The following is a 12,158-nucleotide window of genomic DNA, read 5'->3' on the forward strand; positions in this document are numbered from 1 at the left end:
AATTACTTTAAACCAATATTATGCAATACAGATGTAAATTCTTTGTGGGTAGCTAGCCACCAATTCTTTGTTGCTATCTGGCTAACTAACACTACTAGTAGCTATCCCTATTGACTTATTATGTGCTTGTGATCTATGGTACATAGGCAGCTATACATACCAAAATTAACACAGCATGCATTTATTATTAACATATCAAGATAGAATATTGTAGTCAGGCAACATATGAGAAGTGAATAGGCAACATTTCATTCCGAAGTCAGTGTATTTTCTCTCGCTTCAGCTCAAATAATGGCCGCCATTGATTTCAATACATTTTGTGTAATTTTTAACATGGTTGCATCATATTTCTTTCCATACTTTCCATTGAAGCTTGCTTTGATGCATGCTTCAAAATATGTACAAACGGAGTAGGCATTCGAGAAGTGACCTCCGTGCTCTGTTTCGCATACTTTGATTTGGACATACTCCGCCCCCTCGTGCTCCAATTTGTGTGCTCGGAGCATGGTAGTATGCATTTTGAGAAACACCCATGGATTGTGTAGAGTATGTGTGCCATTCAGAGGGTGAATGTGCAAGACAAAAATGTAAGTGCCTTTGAACAGGGTATGCTAGTAAGTGCCAGGCGCACCTATTTGTGTCAAGAACTGCAACCCTGCTGGGTTTTTCACACTCAAGAGTTTCCCGTGTGTATCAAGAATGGTCCACCACCCAAAGGAGTGGGCAAAATGGGGGTGCAACTCAATATTTGGAAGGTGTTCCTAATGTTTTGTACACTCAGTGTATATAATACTCCACTCATGAGGTGTGGAGAAGCCCTATGCAAAAAAAACATGTCTACTCCTGGACTAACTCCCTGTCAAAGAGACTCATTAGAGGGTTTGGCAGAAGGGCCTGGGCCAATGGGAGGTCAAGGGTGAAGGGCTGAGGGCTTAGGGGGAGTGAGAGTGAATTTACAGACATGAAGATACAACTTGAACCAAACCAAAATGCATGAAACGCATATCCAACACAGCTGTTTGGTCGGGAAAAACGCATTTCTACGTTTTTTATTGGTTGAAGGATAGTCTGCAATTTTTCTGATGGACAGCACAACACAAGTTTCTCCCCCAATACACTCCTCTATTTGAAATCCATTGTGGTGCTGTGTCTTTTACACATACAGTGAGGGAAAAAAGTATTTGATCCCCTGCTGATGTTGTATGTTTGCCCACTTACAAAGAAATGATCAGTCTATAATTTTAATGGTAGGTTTATTTGAACAGTGAGCGACAGAATAACAACAAAAAAATCCAGCAAAACGCATGTCAAAAATGTTATAAACTGATTTGCATTTTAATGAGGGAAATAAGTATTTGACCCCTCTGCAAAACATGACTTAGTACTTGGTGGCAAAACCCTTGTTGGCAATCAGAGGTCAGACGTTTCTTGTAGTTGGCCACCAGGTTTGCACACATCTCAGGAGGGATTTTGTCCCACTCCTCTTTGCAGATCTTCTCCAAGTCATTAAGGTTTCGAGGCTGACGTTTGGCAACTCGAACCTTCAGCTCCCTGCACAGATTTTCTATGGGATTAAGGTCTGGAGACTGGCTAGGCCACTCCTGGACCTTAATGTGCTTCTTCTTGAGCCACTCCTTTGTTGCCTTGGCCGTGTGTTTTGGGTCATTGTCATACTGGAATACCCATCCACGACCCATTTTCAATGCCCTGGCTGAGGGAAGGAGGTTCTCACCCAAGATTTGACGGTACATGGCCCCGCCCATCGTCCCTTTGATGCGGTGAAGTTGTCCTGTCCCTTTAGCAGAAAAACACCCCCAAAGCATAATGTTTCCACCTCCATGTTTGACGGTGGTGATGGTGTTCTTGGGGTCATAGGCAGCATTCCTCCTCCTCCAAACACGGCGAGTTGAGTTAATGCCAAAGAGCTCCATTTTGGTCTCATCTGACTACAACACTTTCACCCAGTTGTCCTCTGAATCATTCAGATATTCATTGGCAAACTTCAGACGGGCATGTATATGTGCTTTCTTGAGCAGGGGGACCTTGCGGGCGCTGCAGGATTTCAGTCCTTCACGGCGTAGTGTGTTACTGTTACGCCCCTGAAAAAGGGGAGAAATAATCACGAGAGTGATACGGTATTGTTTCCTCACTGAGAACTTTTACTGTAATCATTTTACCAAAGTAACACATTTTACACAAGTAACACATTTTACAAAACAACAGATCTACAGGAAAGAGCTAGTGTTGTAGGGTACAAGGCTTATTCAAGTCACAACAGTATACACTAATTCACTGAAACATACACTCATTTCAATATAACTGTCAAGCACAACGTTTTAACTCAGTAAACCATAACTCAATTTATCAACAGTCAATAAAGTGTTTGAAAAACCCTTACACAAATAACACCGCAACATATCTTATTAGCAACGCACATGTTCATTCACATGTTCATTCACGATCGACATAAAATGGCAGCTACTCTCAGTACGAAGCTAGCCTTAGCTGCAACCGAGCAGGGCTCATATTACTCTGCAAACTTAACTCAACTTCCTCAATATGTTACTAAGACACACCTTAAACACTCTTGACATGTTAGCGAATTAATACATTTAAATGACTTAGTTTTATCATCAATATCGTACCTGAAAAAGGGGAGAAATAATCACGAGAGTGATACGGTATTGTTTCCTCACTGAGAACTTTTACTGTAATGAGGAAAAGACCGCGATTTCCCCGTGAACTTGGGTGGAGACCAGAGCAATCGGTCTCAGACTCATGGATTAAAGAGCATTTAGTAGATCACAGATTAACACTTTTCCCCTTCAATTAGGCACCACAAAATAAAGTAATCAATATAACGTTTACACATTCCTTTTACAATTCTTACCTTTTGTACACTTGATGGATTTTAACTTTAACACAATTATATGAATGTTATCCATCTCTATCAACTAATACAGAATGCATGATCTTTTTAACCTTAGATGTTTTAAGATCCTCACATTCTATGAACTTACTAATACTTTAATGTATAGCAGGCTATGACTATTTCCTTTAACCTGTCACACTCTCCCCGACAAAATAAATGTTGTCCCAACATTACCAACATTGTCTTCTTCAACAGTCTGTATGCACTGGACCTAGGAAATCCTCTTCTGTAAGGTAGTACTTGCAGAGGTCAAGGGTCACAGTTCACATATAACTAACAAGTTATTTTCACAGTCCATATCTGTTGACCAGCTGTATAAGCAGTCCATAAGCAGTCTTTTCTCATACTATTGATCAACAGTCCATCACTTTTAATGATCTATATGCATAGTCTGCAAATTGTCTCTTGTGACAGTCTGTGAAATCAGTCAGTAGTCCATGGTCAAACATGTCAACTCTGTAGCCTCATGTTTGCTGAAGCCCATACATGTAAGGTGGCTGAAAGTAACATTGCTGTAGTGATGGCAGCCATGGAACCATTCCTGGTGCAGAGTAGACAGGGAACAACTGTGGCTGTGGCTGGATACTGTAGCAGGAAGGGATACCAAGATGATCATAGTTTATACGTCTTGGAGGGTGTCTCTCTCTTTGTGGCAGCTGGTAGGCCGGTTCCTCAGGTTCAGCAGCAGCAGTTAATGAAGGAAAGGCACTTGGTGGACGATCATCAGGCAAATTTTCAGCAGGCAAGTTCATCTCCTCAGCAGGCCGGTCTTTAACTGTTGTCTCCTCCAGCCGCTTTTCAACCAGAGGCTGTGCTGGTTGCGTATCAGGGACTGGCACGGCAACTGTCTGTTTCACTGGTGGGGGCCTGTGTTCCCACTCTCTCGCTGGTTCAGCATTCCTCCCCTCAGGTACTGTAGATGTGGGAACCTGTAGCGGCTCATGATGAAGGTCATATTCATCACCGCTGTCTTCATCAGAATCTAGAGGCTCTGATTCAGGCTGATGTCTCCTTTTTTTCTGACTTTTGTCATCTTTGGTCATTTCTGGTTGCGTCTCAAAAGGTAAGTGGTCACAGGACATGAGCAGGTTTCTGTGCAGGACCCTGGAGCGTCCCCTACCCTTTTCTGGTCTCAATTCATAAATCGGCAGGTCTGAACCCATTTGTCTCACTACTGTGTGAATTGTATCTTCCCAATAGTTACGGAGTTTTCCTGGTCCTCCTCTTGGTGTCAGGTTTTTAATCAGAACTCGCTCACCAGGCTGTAGCACTGAACTCCTAACTTTAGTGTCATAGTACTTCTTACTTCTTTCAGCGGCTTTCTGAGCATTTTCATTTGCAATGGCGTATGCTTCTTCCATCCCTCGTTTCCAGTTCTCCACGTAGTCTCGCTGGTTACTGGAACCTGCCTCTGTGCACAATCCAAAGAGCATATCAACTGGAAGCCTGGGTGATCTCCCAAACAGAAGATAAAATGGTGAATAGCCAGTCACTTCGCAACGGGTGCAGTTATAGGCATAAACCAGTTTGTTCAGAGACTCCTTCCAATTTGACTTTTGTGTCTCAGTTAGTGTCTTTAACATTTGTAACACTGTTCTGTTCATGCGTTCCACTTGACCGTTCCCCATCGGGTGATAGGGTGTTGTTCTGGACCCCGCCATGCCACTGAGTTTCTTTAATTGATGGAACAACTGATTTTCAAATTCTCCCCCTTGGTCATGGTGGATGCGGGACGGGAACCCGAACTTCAGGGCAAAGTCATTGAAGATGAGATTTGCAGCAGTTTTACCTGACTTTGATGTGGTGGCGTAGGCTTGAGTGAAACGTGTAAAATGATCAACAATCACAAGGATGTACTCATAACCCCCTTTGCATCTGTCGAGATGAAGGAAGTCTATACATACCAGTTCAAATGGCTGTGTTGTCACAATGTTTGTCAGAGGAGCCCTTGTTTCATGGGCTGGCTTTTTCTGCTTGACACAGCAACAAGTTTTAGTCACATAGTGCTCGATGTCAGATTGCATATATGGCCAGAAGAAGCGGTCACGTACTAGTGATACAGTGCGATCAGTACCTTGGTGTCCCATGTTATTGTGCAACTCTTCCATCACTTTACCTTTGTACTGCTCTGGTAGAACTAACTGCTTGCGGGCTGTAGTGATTCTGTACAGAATGCCATCACTGTCTATTGTCAATTTGTCCCATTCCCTGAATAGGCATTTTGTCTTTGGACTGCATTCCTTTTGCTCTTTAACTGGCGGTTTGGAACCAGACAGTTTGAAATTGAGCACAGGACGGATGACCGGATCAGATTCTTGTGCTTCTCTTATCCCATCTTTTGGGATCGAGCTGATTGTTGCAGTGGTTGTCTCACCTTCAGCTGATACTGACATCGATGCAGCTGAAAGTGACCAAGGTACAACAGCCTCTTTCTGTACCTCAACTGCTTGTATCGTGGCGGCAATGGTGTCTGGTGGAAGTTCCTCAGAACATTCTTCCATCAGTGACTCTACATCCAGTGGCATCCTTGACAAAGCATCGGCATCGCCGTTCTCTCTGCCTGGCCTGTACTTTATTGTAAAGTGGAAATCAGCCAATTCTGCAACCCACCTGGAAGTGGTTGCGTTCAGTTTTAAAGTAGACAGAATGTAGCTGAGCGGGTTGTTATCGCTGTATACAGTGAAGGTCGGAGCATAGTACAAATAATCACGGAACTTATCAGTGATTGCCCATTTCAGAGCTAGAAATTCTAGCTTGCCCGAGTGGTAGTGATAGTTCTTCTCAGCTGCTGTTAAGGTTCGAGAGCCATAAGCAATGACTCTAAGCTTCCCATCTTGCTTTTGATACAGAACTGCTCCCAAGCCTTGGTGTGACGCATCAGTGTGTACAACAAATGGCTGAGTGAAATCAGGGAAACCTAAGACTGGTGGGTGAAGCAAACACTCAATCAGCTGTACAAGTGCCTGTTGATGCTGGTCAGTCCACAGGATTGGCTTGTTTGAGGGCACCACATGACTTGCTTTCTTTGTTTTTGTTTTCCGTGGGTGGTGAGGTAATTTCTCTGAATCTGCTTTCAGGAGGTCATACAGGCAGCTGGCCCTCCTAGAAAAGTCTTTGATGTACTGTCTGTAGTAAGTGAGCAAACCAAGCATTTTTCTGAGCTGGCCCACAGTCTCTGGTCTGATTTCTTTCAATGCTCTTACTGCTTCAAAATCGGCTGGGTCAACACGGCTGCCCTCTGCAGACACTATTCTGCCCAAATAACGGACCTGAGGTTTAAAGAGATCACACTTACTTGGTTTGAGTTTAATGCCATACTCTCTGAGACGCTGCAAAACTTTTCGCACATCATTCACATGGCTGTCGAAAGTTTTACTGAAAACTAGCGTGTCGTCCAGATAAGGAATGCAGATGTTATCCCGGAGCCCTTCCAAACACTCCTCCATACACCGCTGAAAAGCTGCAGGAGCGTTCATGAGGCCGAATGGCATACGTATCCACTCATAGAGTCCCCATGCGGTCACAAATGCTGTCAGTGGTCTGCTTTCTTCAGAGATGAACCCCTGGTGATACGCTTTTCCCTGGTCTAAGAGGGAGAACCAGGAATTACCACCTAAACTGTCCATGATGTCTTGGACCCGAGGGATAGGCTGGCGGTCGGGATGTGTCTTTCTGTTCAGGTCTCTAATCTATACACAACCGGAGGGTCCCGTCCTTCTTCCGAACGCACACGACAGGTGAAGAATATGAAGAGTTTGACTTCCTAACCCAGCCCTGGGCTATGAGGTCATAAAGGTAACCCTTCATCTCCTGATACAGTGGCCTGGGCACTGACATGTATGTGCGCTTGACTGGTTCAGAGTCCTTTAGAGAAATAGTCATTTTCAATCGTTCAATACAGCCAATGTCATTGTCTGATCTGGAGAAGGAGTGGCACTCTTCTCTAAGCATTTGCCTAACAACTTCTCTCTGCTCTTCGGTGAGGTGATTTAAACCTACTGGTGGATCCCACTGTTCAGTAGCAGTACATGGGGTTTGAACACTGGTGTGATTCACTGTGGCTGGGGTGACAGTTTTTTCAAAGACTTGGGCAGGTAACACAGTCATAATGGTTTGTACTGTACCGATTATTGTGCGTCCTAGCAGGGCAATGTCGTGGTCAGTGGGGTTAGAGACATCAAGCATGACAACTGGAAAAACACCTTTCCTGACTCTGACTAGTGTGTCAAAGAACTCAAGGTCGTCTGGCCACTGCGGGTTCAGGTCTGGCTGGAAAAGCATTGTCATGTCCTCTTTGAAAGGCTGGGAAGCTACACGGCACTCAATCTGGATGCTACTGTGTTTTGGTACAGCAACCTTCTCTTTCTTGGTTTTCACTGCATATTCATCTGTCTGTTCTGCGCTAACAGCCTGTATAAAAGCTCTCACCTTGTTTCTTTTGAGGCTTGGGAAAGCTGTTTTTACTGTACTGTATCGTTTAGTCTTTTCAGTCATTGTCAGGATGTGCTCGATAACATTGAAACCTATGATGGGATGCGATAGGTGACAGCCTTTCATTACCAGCACTGGGATGATCAGTTCCTTTGTTTGGTCAGTTTCAGAGGCTAGCCGAAAAGTTGTTTCAATCCATCCCAGGTACGGCATTTCAGTCCCATTTGCTGCAGTCAACCTTAGACCATCAGGTGAGTCCAGGATTTCTGAAACATCTCTCAGCCTTGCGTTCTCTTTCCATCGTTCATCGATGACCGATACCTGAGAACCTGTGTCCCATAGAGCTTGGAGGTGGTGGCGATTCAGGTGACACTCAATAAGGCACTGTCTGCCGACTAGCGAGGTGACCTTACGGGGGTGGCAACCTTGAGCTAGGGATGGTAAAGAGTGGGCATTTTCCTCTGTGCAGGAAAACCTTTCCCTGGTAGAGTCAATTTTCAGGTGAGTGCATTTTTCCCTATGTTTAGTCCAATGTTGGTTTTGACATACTTTGGAACAGTACAGTGTCTCTTTACATGATGAACATTGTTTCAGGTTCTCAAATGAATCTTCTCTGGCACAATTTGCACATTTCTGGGACTTTTTGGTAGCTACGGTTAACACTCGTCCCTCAGCGGTAACCCTTCCCCTTTTAAAGGGGCCTCTCTTGATGGTCGGACTCCCCGGATTTTACATCCAGCTTGGAAATGTTCTCCACTCCCACATCGGAAGCAGTGTGTGCAGCGTGCATCTGTTCTGGCCCGCTGGCAGACAAAACACCTCCTTGGAGCTTGAGCAGAGCGGTTGGTATACAGGTTAGGTGCATATTGCTGCTGCGCAGGGTCAGGTGCTTGGGGCTGACTGTAGTTGCCGTAATACTGCTGATGGGAAACAGGTGGCTGGGGGTCCCTATCTGGCCTCCTAACTGGAGGTGGGGCATAGACACAAGGCAGTGACTGAAACATAGGCTGCTGTAATGTCTCCTTAATCTGAGCAATCTCTGCACTGAGACCTTTTAGAGAAGCTACACCTGTCTTAAGTTCAGCTAACTCTGTTAACAGTTCTGCGGGTATCTTAGCTTTGGCTTCCTTCACAGGACACTTTGCAGTTGGCGTATCTTCTAACTGGACTACACTTACAGTTGTAACAGGCTGTGGGGCATTAAACCGCTTTTTGTTTCGTCTTTCTATCTCATTAGCACAAGCAATGTTAAGCTTCTCTAGCAAAACCTCATCTGATGTTTCGCTATCTAGCAGGAGAGGCTGCATGTCTATCCTGATACTGTCACTCTGGAGACCTGTAAGGACTGTGTGTAAACACATGCGCTGGACTAGAGCAGGGTCATACTTAAGCCCTGATTCTGACTCCTGGGATGCAAACAGTACTTTCTGCCTCAAATCTAAGACGCGCATCAGGAAGCTTTGAGGGGTCTCCTTGCTATGCTGTGCTTCTGAAGCTAGCTGTTTGTAAAGCTCTGTTGCACTCTTCTCTTGGAAGTGGGAACGCAGGATACATCTAAGTGTGGTAAGAGTTAGCTGGGGTTTACCTGCCAAGTAGCTGCGTAGCTGTGAGCCTGGAGAAATAACCCTGACTACTGCGTCTACTATTTCTACCTCAGGATAGCCTCTGTTAAGTCCATTCTCGATCTGATGGGCAAGGCTGGAAAAAATCAGTTTATCTTTCTGGCCCGGTTCACCTATCTGACCAGAAATTTTAAACTCTTTGCGCCAATATGAGCTGGGCTGTGCACTGGGTGAGAGCGGCACGCTCACCTGAAGATTAGCATGGGGTTGGGGCTGACGCAGAGAATCACTGGCTTTGGCTGCAGTAATCTGCTCAGTTCCCACCCCTTGTTGTGGGGTTGCAGTTCTCAGTTCCTCTATCCTGTGATGTGTTCCGGCTGTTTCAATATCATGGTCAGTTTGCCCTGTTTTGTTATCTAAACCACTGATCATCTCTGTCATTTTGTCCTTAAGTAGCAACAATTCCGACATGCCGCCATCTTCTAACTCTGCAGCTTCTTCTCTTTCAAGGAACATCATAATGTGAGTCATCAATGATATGCGGGATTTGTCTTGAACATCTCTTCTCTGTTCACCTGAGATGTCAAGGAAATCACATATCTCTAGTAACTTGTCTTTAGTCAGGGTGTGCAATTCTCCTACTACCTCTTCCTGTAGTTCTTCCAAGGCGGTCGTCATGTTGACAGAACAGGAGGAACTTTTACTGTGCAGGAGTTGACTGAATTAGATAGTCCTTACTGTCTCTGATGGTCGATCAATGGCCTCAGCTGACACGTACTTAACCACCAACTTCCAGCTCTCCTCGAACAGCAACACTTTCCTCACTGCAGCCTGCCTGAGTTGTTATGTGGAGATTTAGCTGGCTCGGAATTCAGCGACCAGGATGTGGTAAACAGGAGATCTGAGCAGCAATCTCAGCGGAGCCTCCAAAAATGTTACGCCCCTGAAAAAGGGGAGAAATAATCACGAGAGTGATACGGTATTGTTTCCTCACTGAGAACTTTTACTGTAATCATTTTACCAAAGTAACACATTTTACACAAGTAACACATTTTACAAAACAACAGATCTACAGGAAAGAGCTAGTGTTGTAGGGTACAAGGCTTATTCAAGTCACAACAGTATACACTAATTCACTGAAACATACACTCATTTCAATATAACTGTCAAGCACAACGTTTTAACTCAGTAAACCATAACTCAATTTATCAACAGTCAATAAAGTGTTTGAAAAACCCTTACACAAATAACACCGCAACATATCTTATTAGCAACGCACATGTTCATTCACATGTTCATTCACGATCGACATAAAATGGCAGCTACTCTCAGTACGAAGCTAGCCTTAGCTGCAACCGAGCAGGGCTCATATTACTCTGCAAACTTAACTCAACTTCCTCAATATGTTACTAAGACACACCTTAAACACTCTTGACATGTTAGCGAATTATTACATTTAAATGACTTAGTTTTATCATCAATATCGTACCTGAAAAAGGGGAGAAATAATCACGAGAGTGATACGGTATTGTTTCCTCACTGAGAACTTTTACTGTAATGAGGAAAAGACCGCGATTTCCCCGTGAACTTGGGTGGAGACCAGAGCAATCGGTCTCAGACTCATGGATTAAAGAGCATTTAGTAGATCACAGATTAACACTTTTCCCCTTCAATTAGGCACCACAAAATAAAGTAATCAATATAACGTTTACACATTCCTTTTACAATTCTTACCTTTTGTACACTTGATGGATTTTAACTTTAACACAATTATATGAATGTTATCCATCTCTATCAACTAATACAGAATGCATGATCTTTTTAACCTTAGATGTTTTAAGATCCTCACATTCTATGAACTTACTAATACTTTAATGTATAGCAGGCTATGAGTATTTCCTTTAACCTGTCACATTACCAATTGTTTTCTTGGTGACTATGGTCCCAGCTGCCTTGAGATCATTGACAAGATCCTCCCGTGTAGTTCTGGGCTGATTCCTCACCGTTCTCATGATCATTGCAACTCCACGAGGTGAGATCTTGCATGGAGCCCCAGGCCGAGGGAGATTGACAGTTCTTTTGTGTTTCTTCCATTTGCGAATATTCGCACCAACTGTTGTCACCTTCTCACCAAGCTGCTTGGCGGTGGTCTTGTAGCCCATTCCAGCCTTGTGTAGGTCTACAATCTTGTCCCTGACATCCTTGGAGAGCTCTTTGGTCTTGGCCATAGTGGAGAGTTTGGAATCTGATTGATTGATTGCTTCTGTGGACAGGTGTCTTTTATACAGGTAACAAACTGAGATTAGGAGCACTCCCTTTAAGAGTGTGCTCCTAATCTCAACTCGTTACCTGTATAAAAGACACCTGGGAGCCAATCTTTCTGATTGAGAGGGGGGGAAATACATATTTCCCTCATTAAATGCAAATCAATTTATACGAATTTTGACATGCGTTTTTTCTGGATTTTTTTGTTGTTATTCTGTCTCTCACTATTCAAATAAACCTACCATTACAATTATAGACTGATCATTTCTTTGTCAGTGGGCAAACGTACAAAATCAGCAGGGGATCAAATACTTTTTTCCCTCACTATATATTTGTCTGATTGGAAGGTATCCTTACAGTCCTCAGTAATCAACAATGTAAATGTTAACTCTTGAAATTGCATTCAGTACCTTTAGCCATCTCTCTACAGGTGCTACAGAGAGAATAATCCAAGAACCTCTGGAGCCTTCTGAACAACTACCTGCGATCTCTCCAGAGCACAGAGAAGTTAGCTCCGCTGGTGGTAATATACTTTATGCACTATGTAAACCTGCTTCGCTATGGCTGTCTGTCTGTAAATTGTATAGCATATTATCCAGGGTCACTGGTTGAATTGGATTTACTGTACTCACTCAAAAACTCTTGCTATCTCCTCCCTCTAATAGTCTCCCAGACAAACTAAAATGCATCCATCCCCCTATCCCCTGGTGAGTCTGCTGGGACATGGTCTTGTAGAGCAGCACATAAAAAAATGCCACTCTGTTGTTAGCTATCAGAAGACAGTTCTGGAAGGATGCAACTATCAAGACTTTTCAATGGCCAAATTTGGGGGATGATCACCAAACACAAGTTCTGTAAAAACTACTCATGTTCATTTTTTTAAAAGTTGTTACAAAACAATACATTTTTCATAGACTGTTCTTCACATTTTTTACTAACTACTATGGTTGTCACACCCTGATCTGTTT

The sequence above is a fragment of the Salmo trutta genome, chromosome 17 (genome assembly GCF_901001165.1).
Source record: "Salmo trutta chromosome 17, fSalTru1.1, whole genome shotgun sequence".
NCBI classification, from domain to species: domain Eukaryota; kingdom Metazoa; phylum Chordata; class Actinopteri; order Salmoniformes; family Salmonidae; genus Salmo; species Salmo trutta.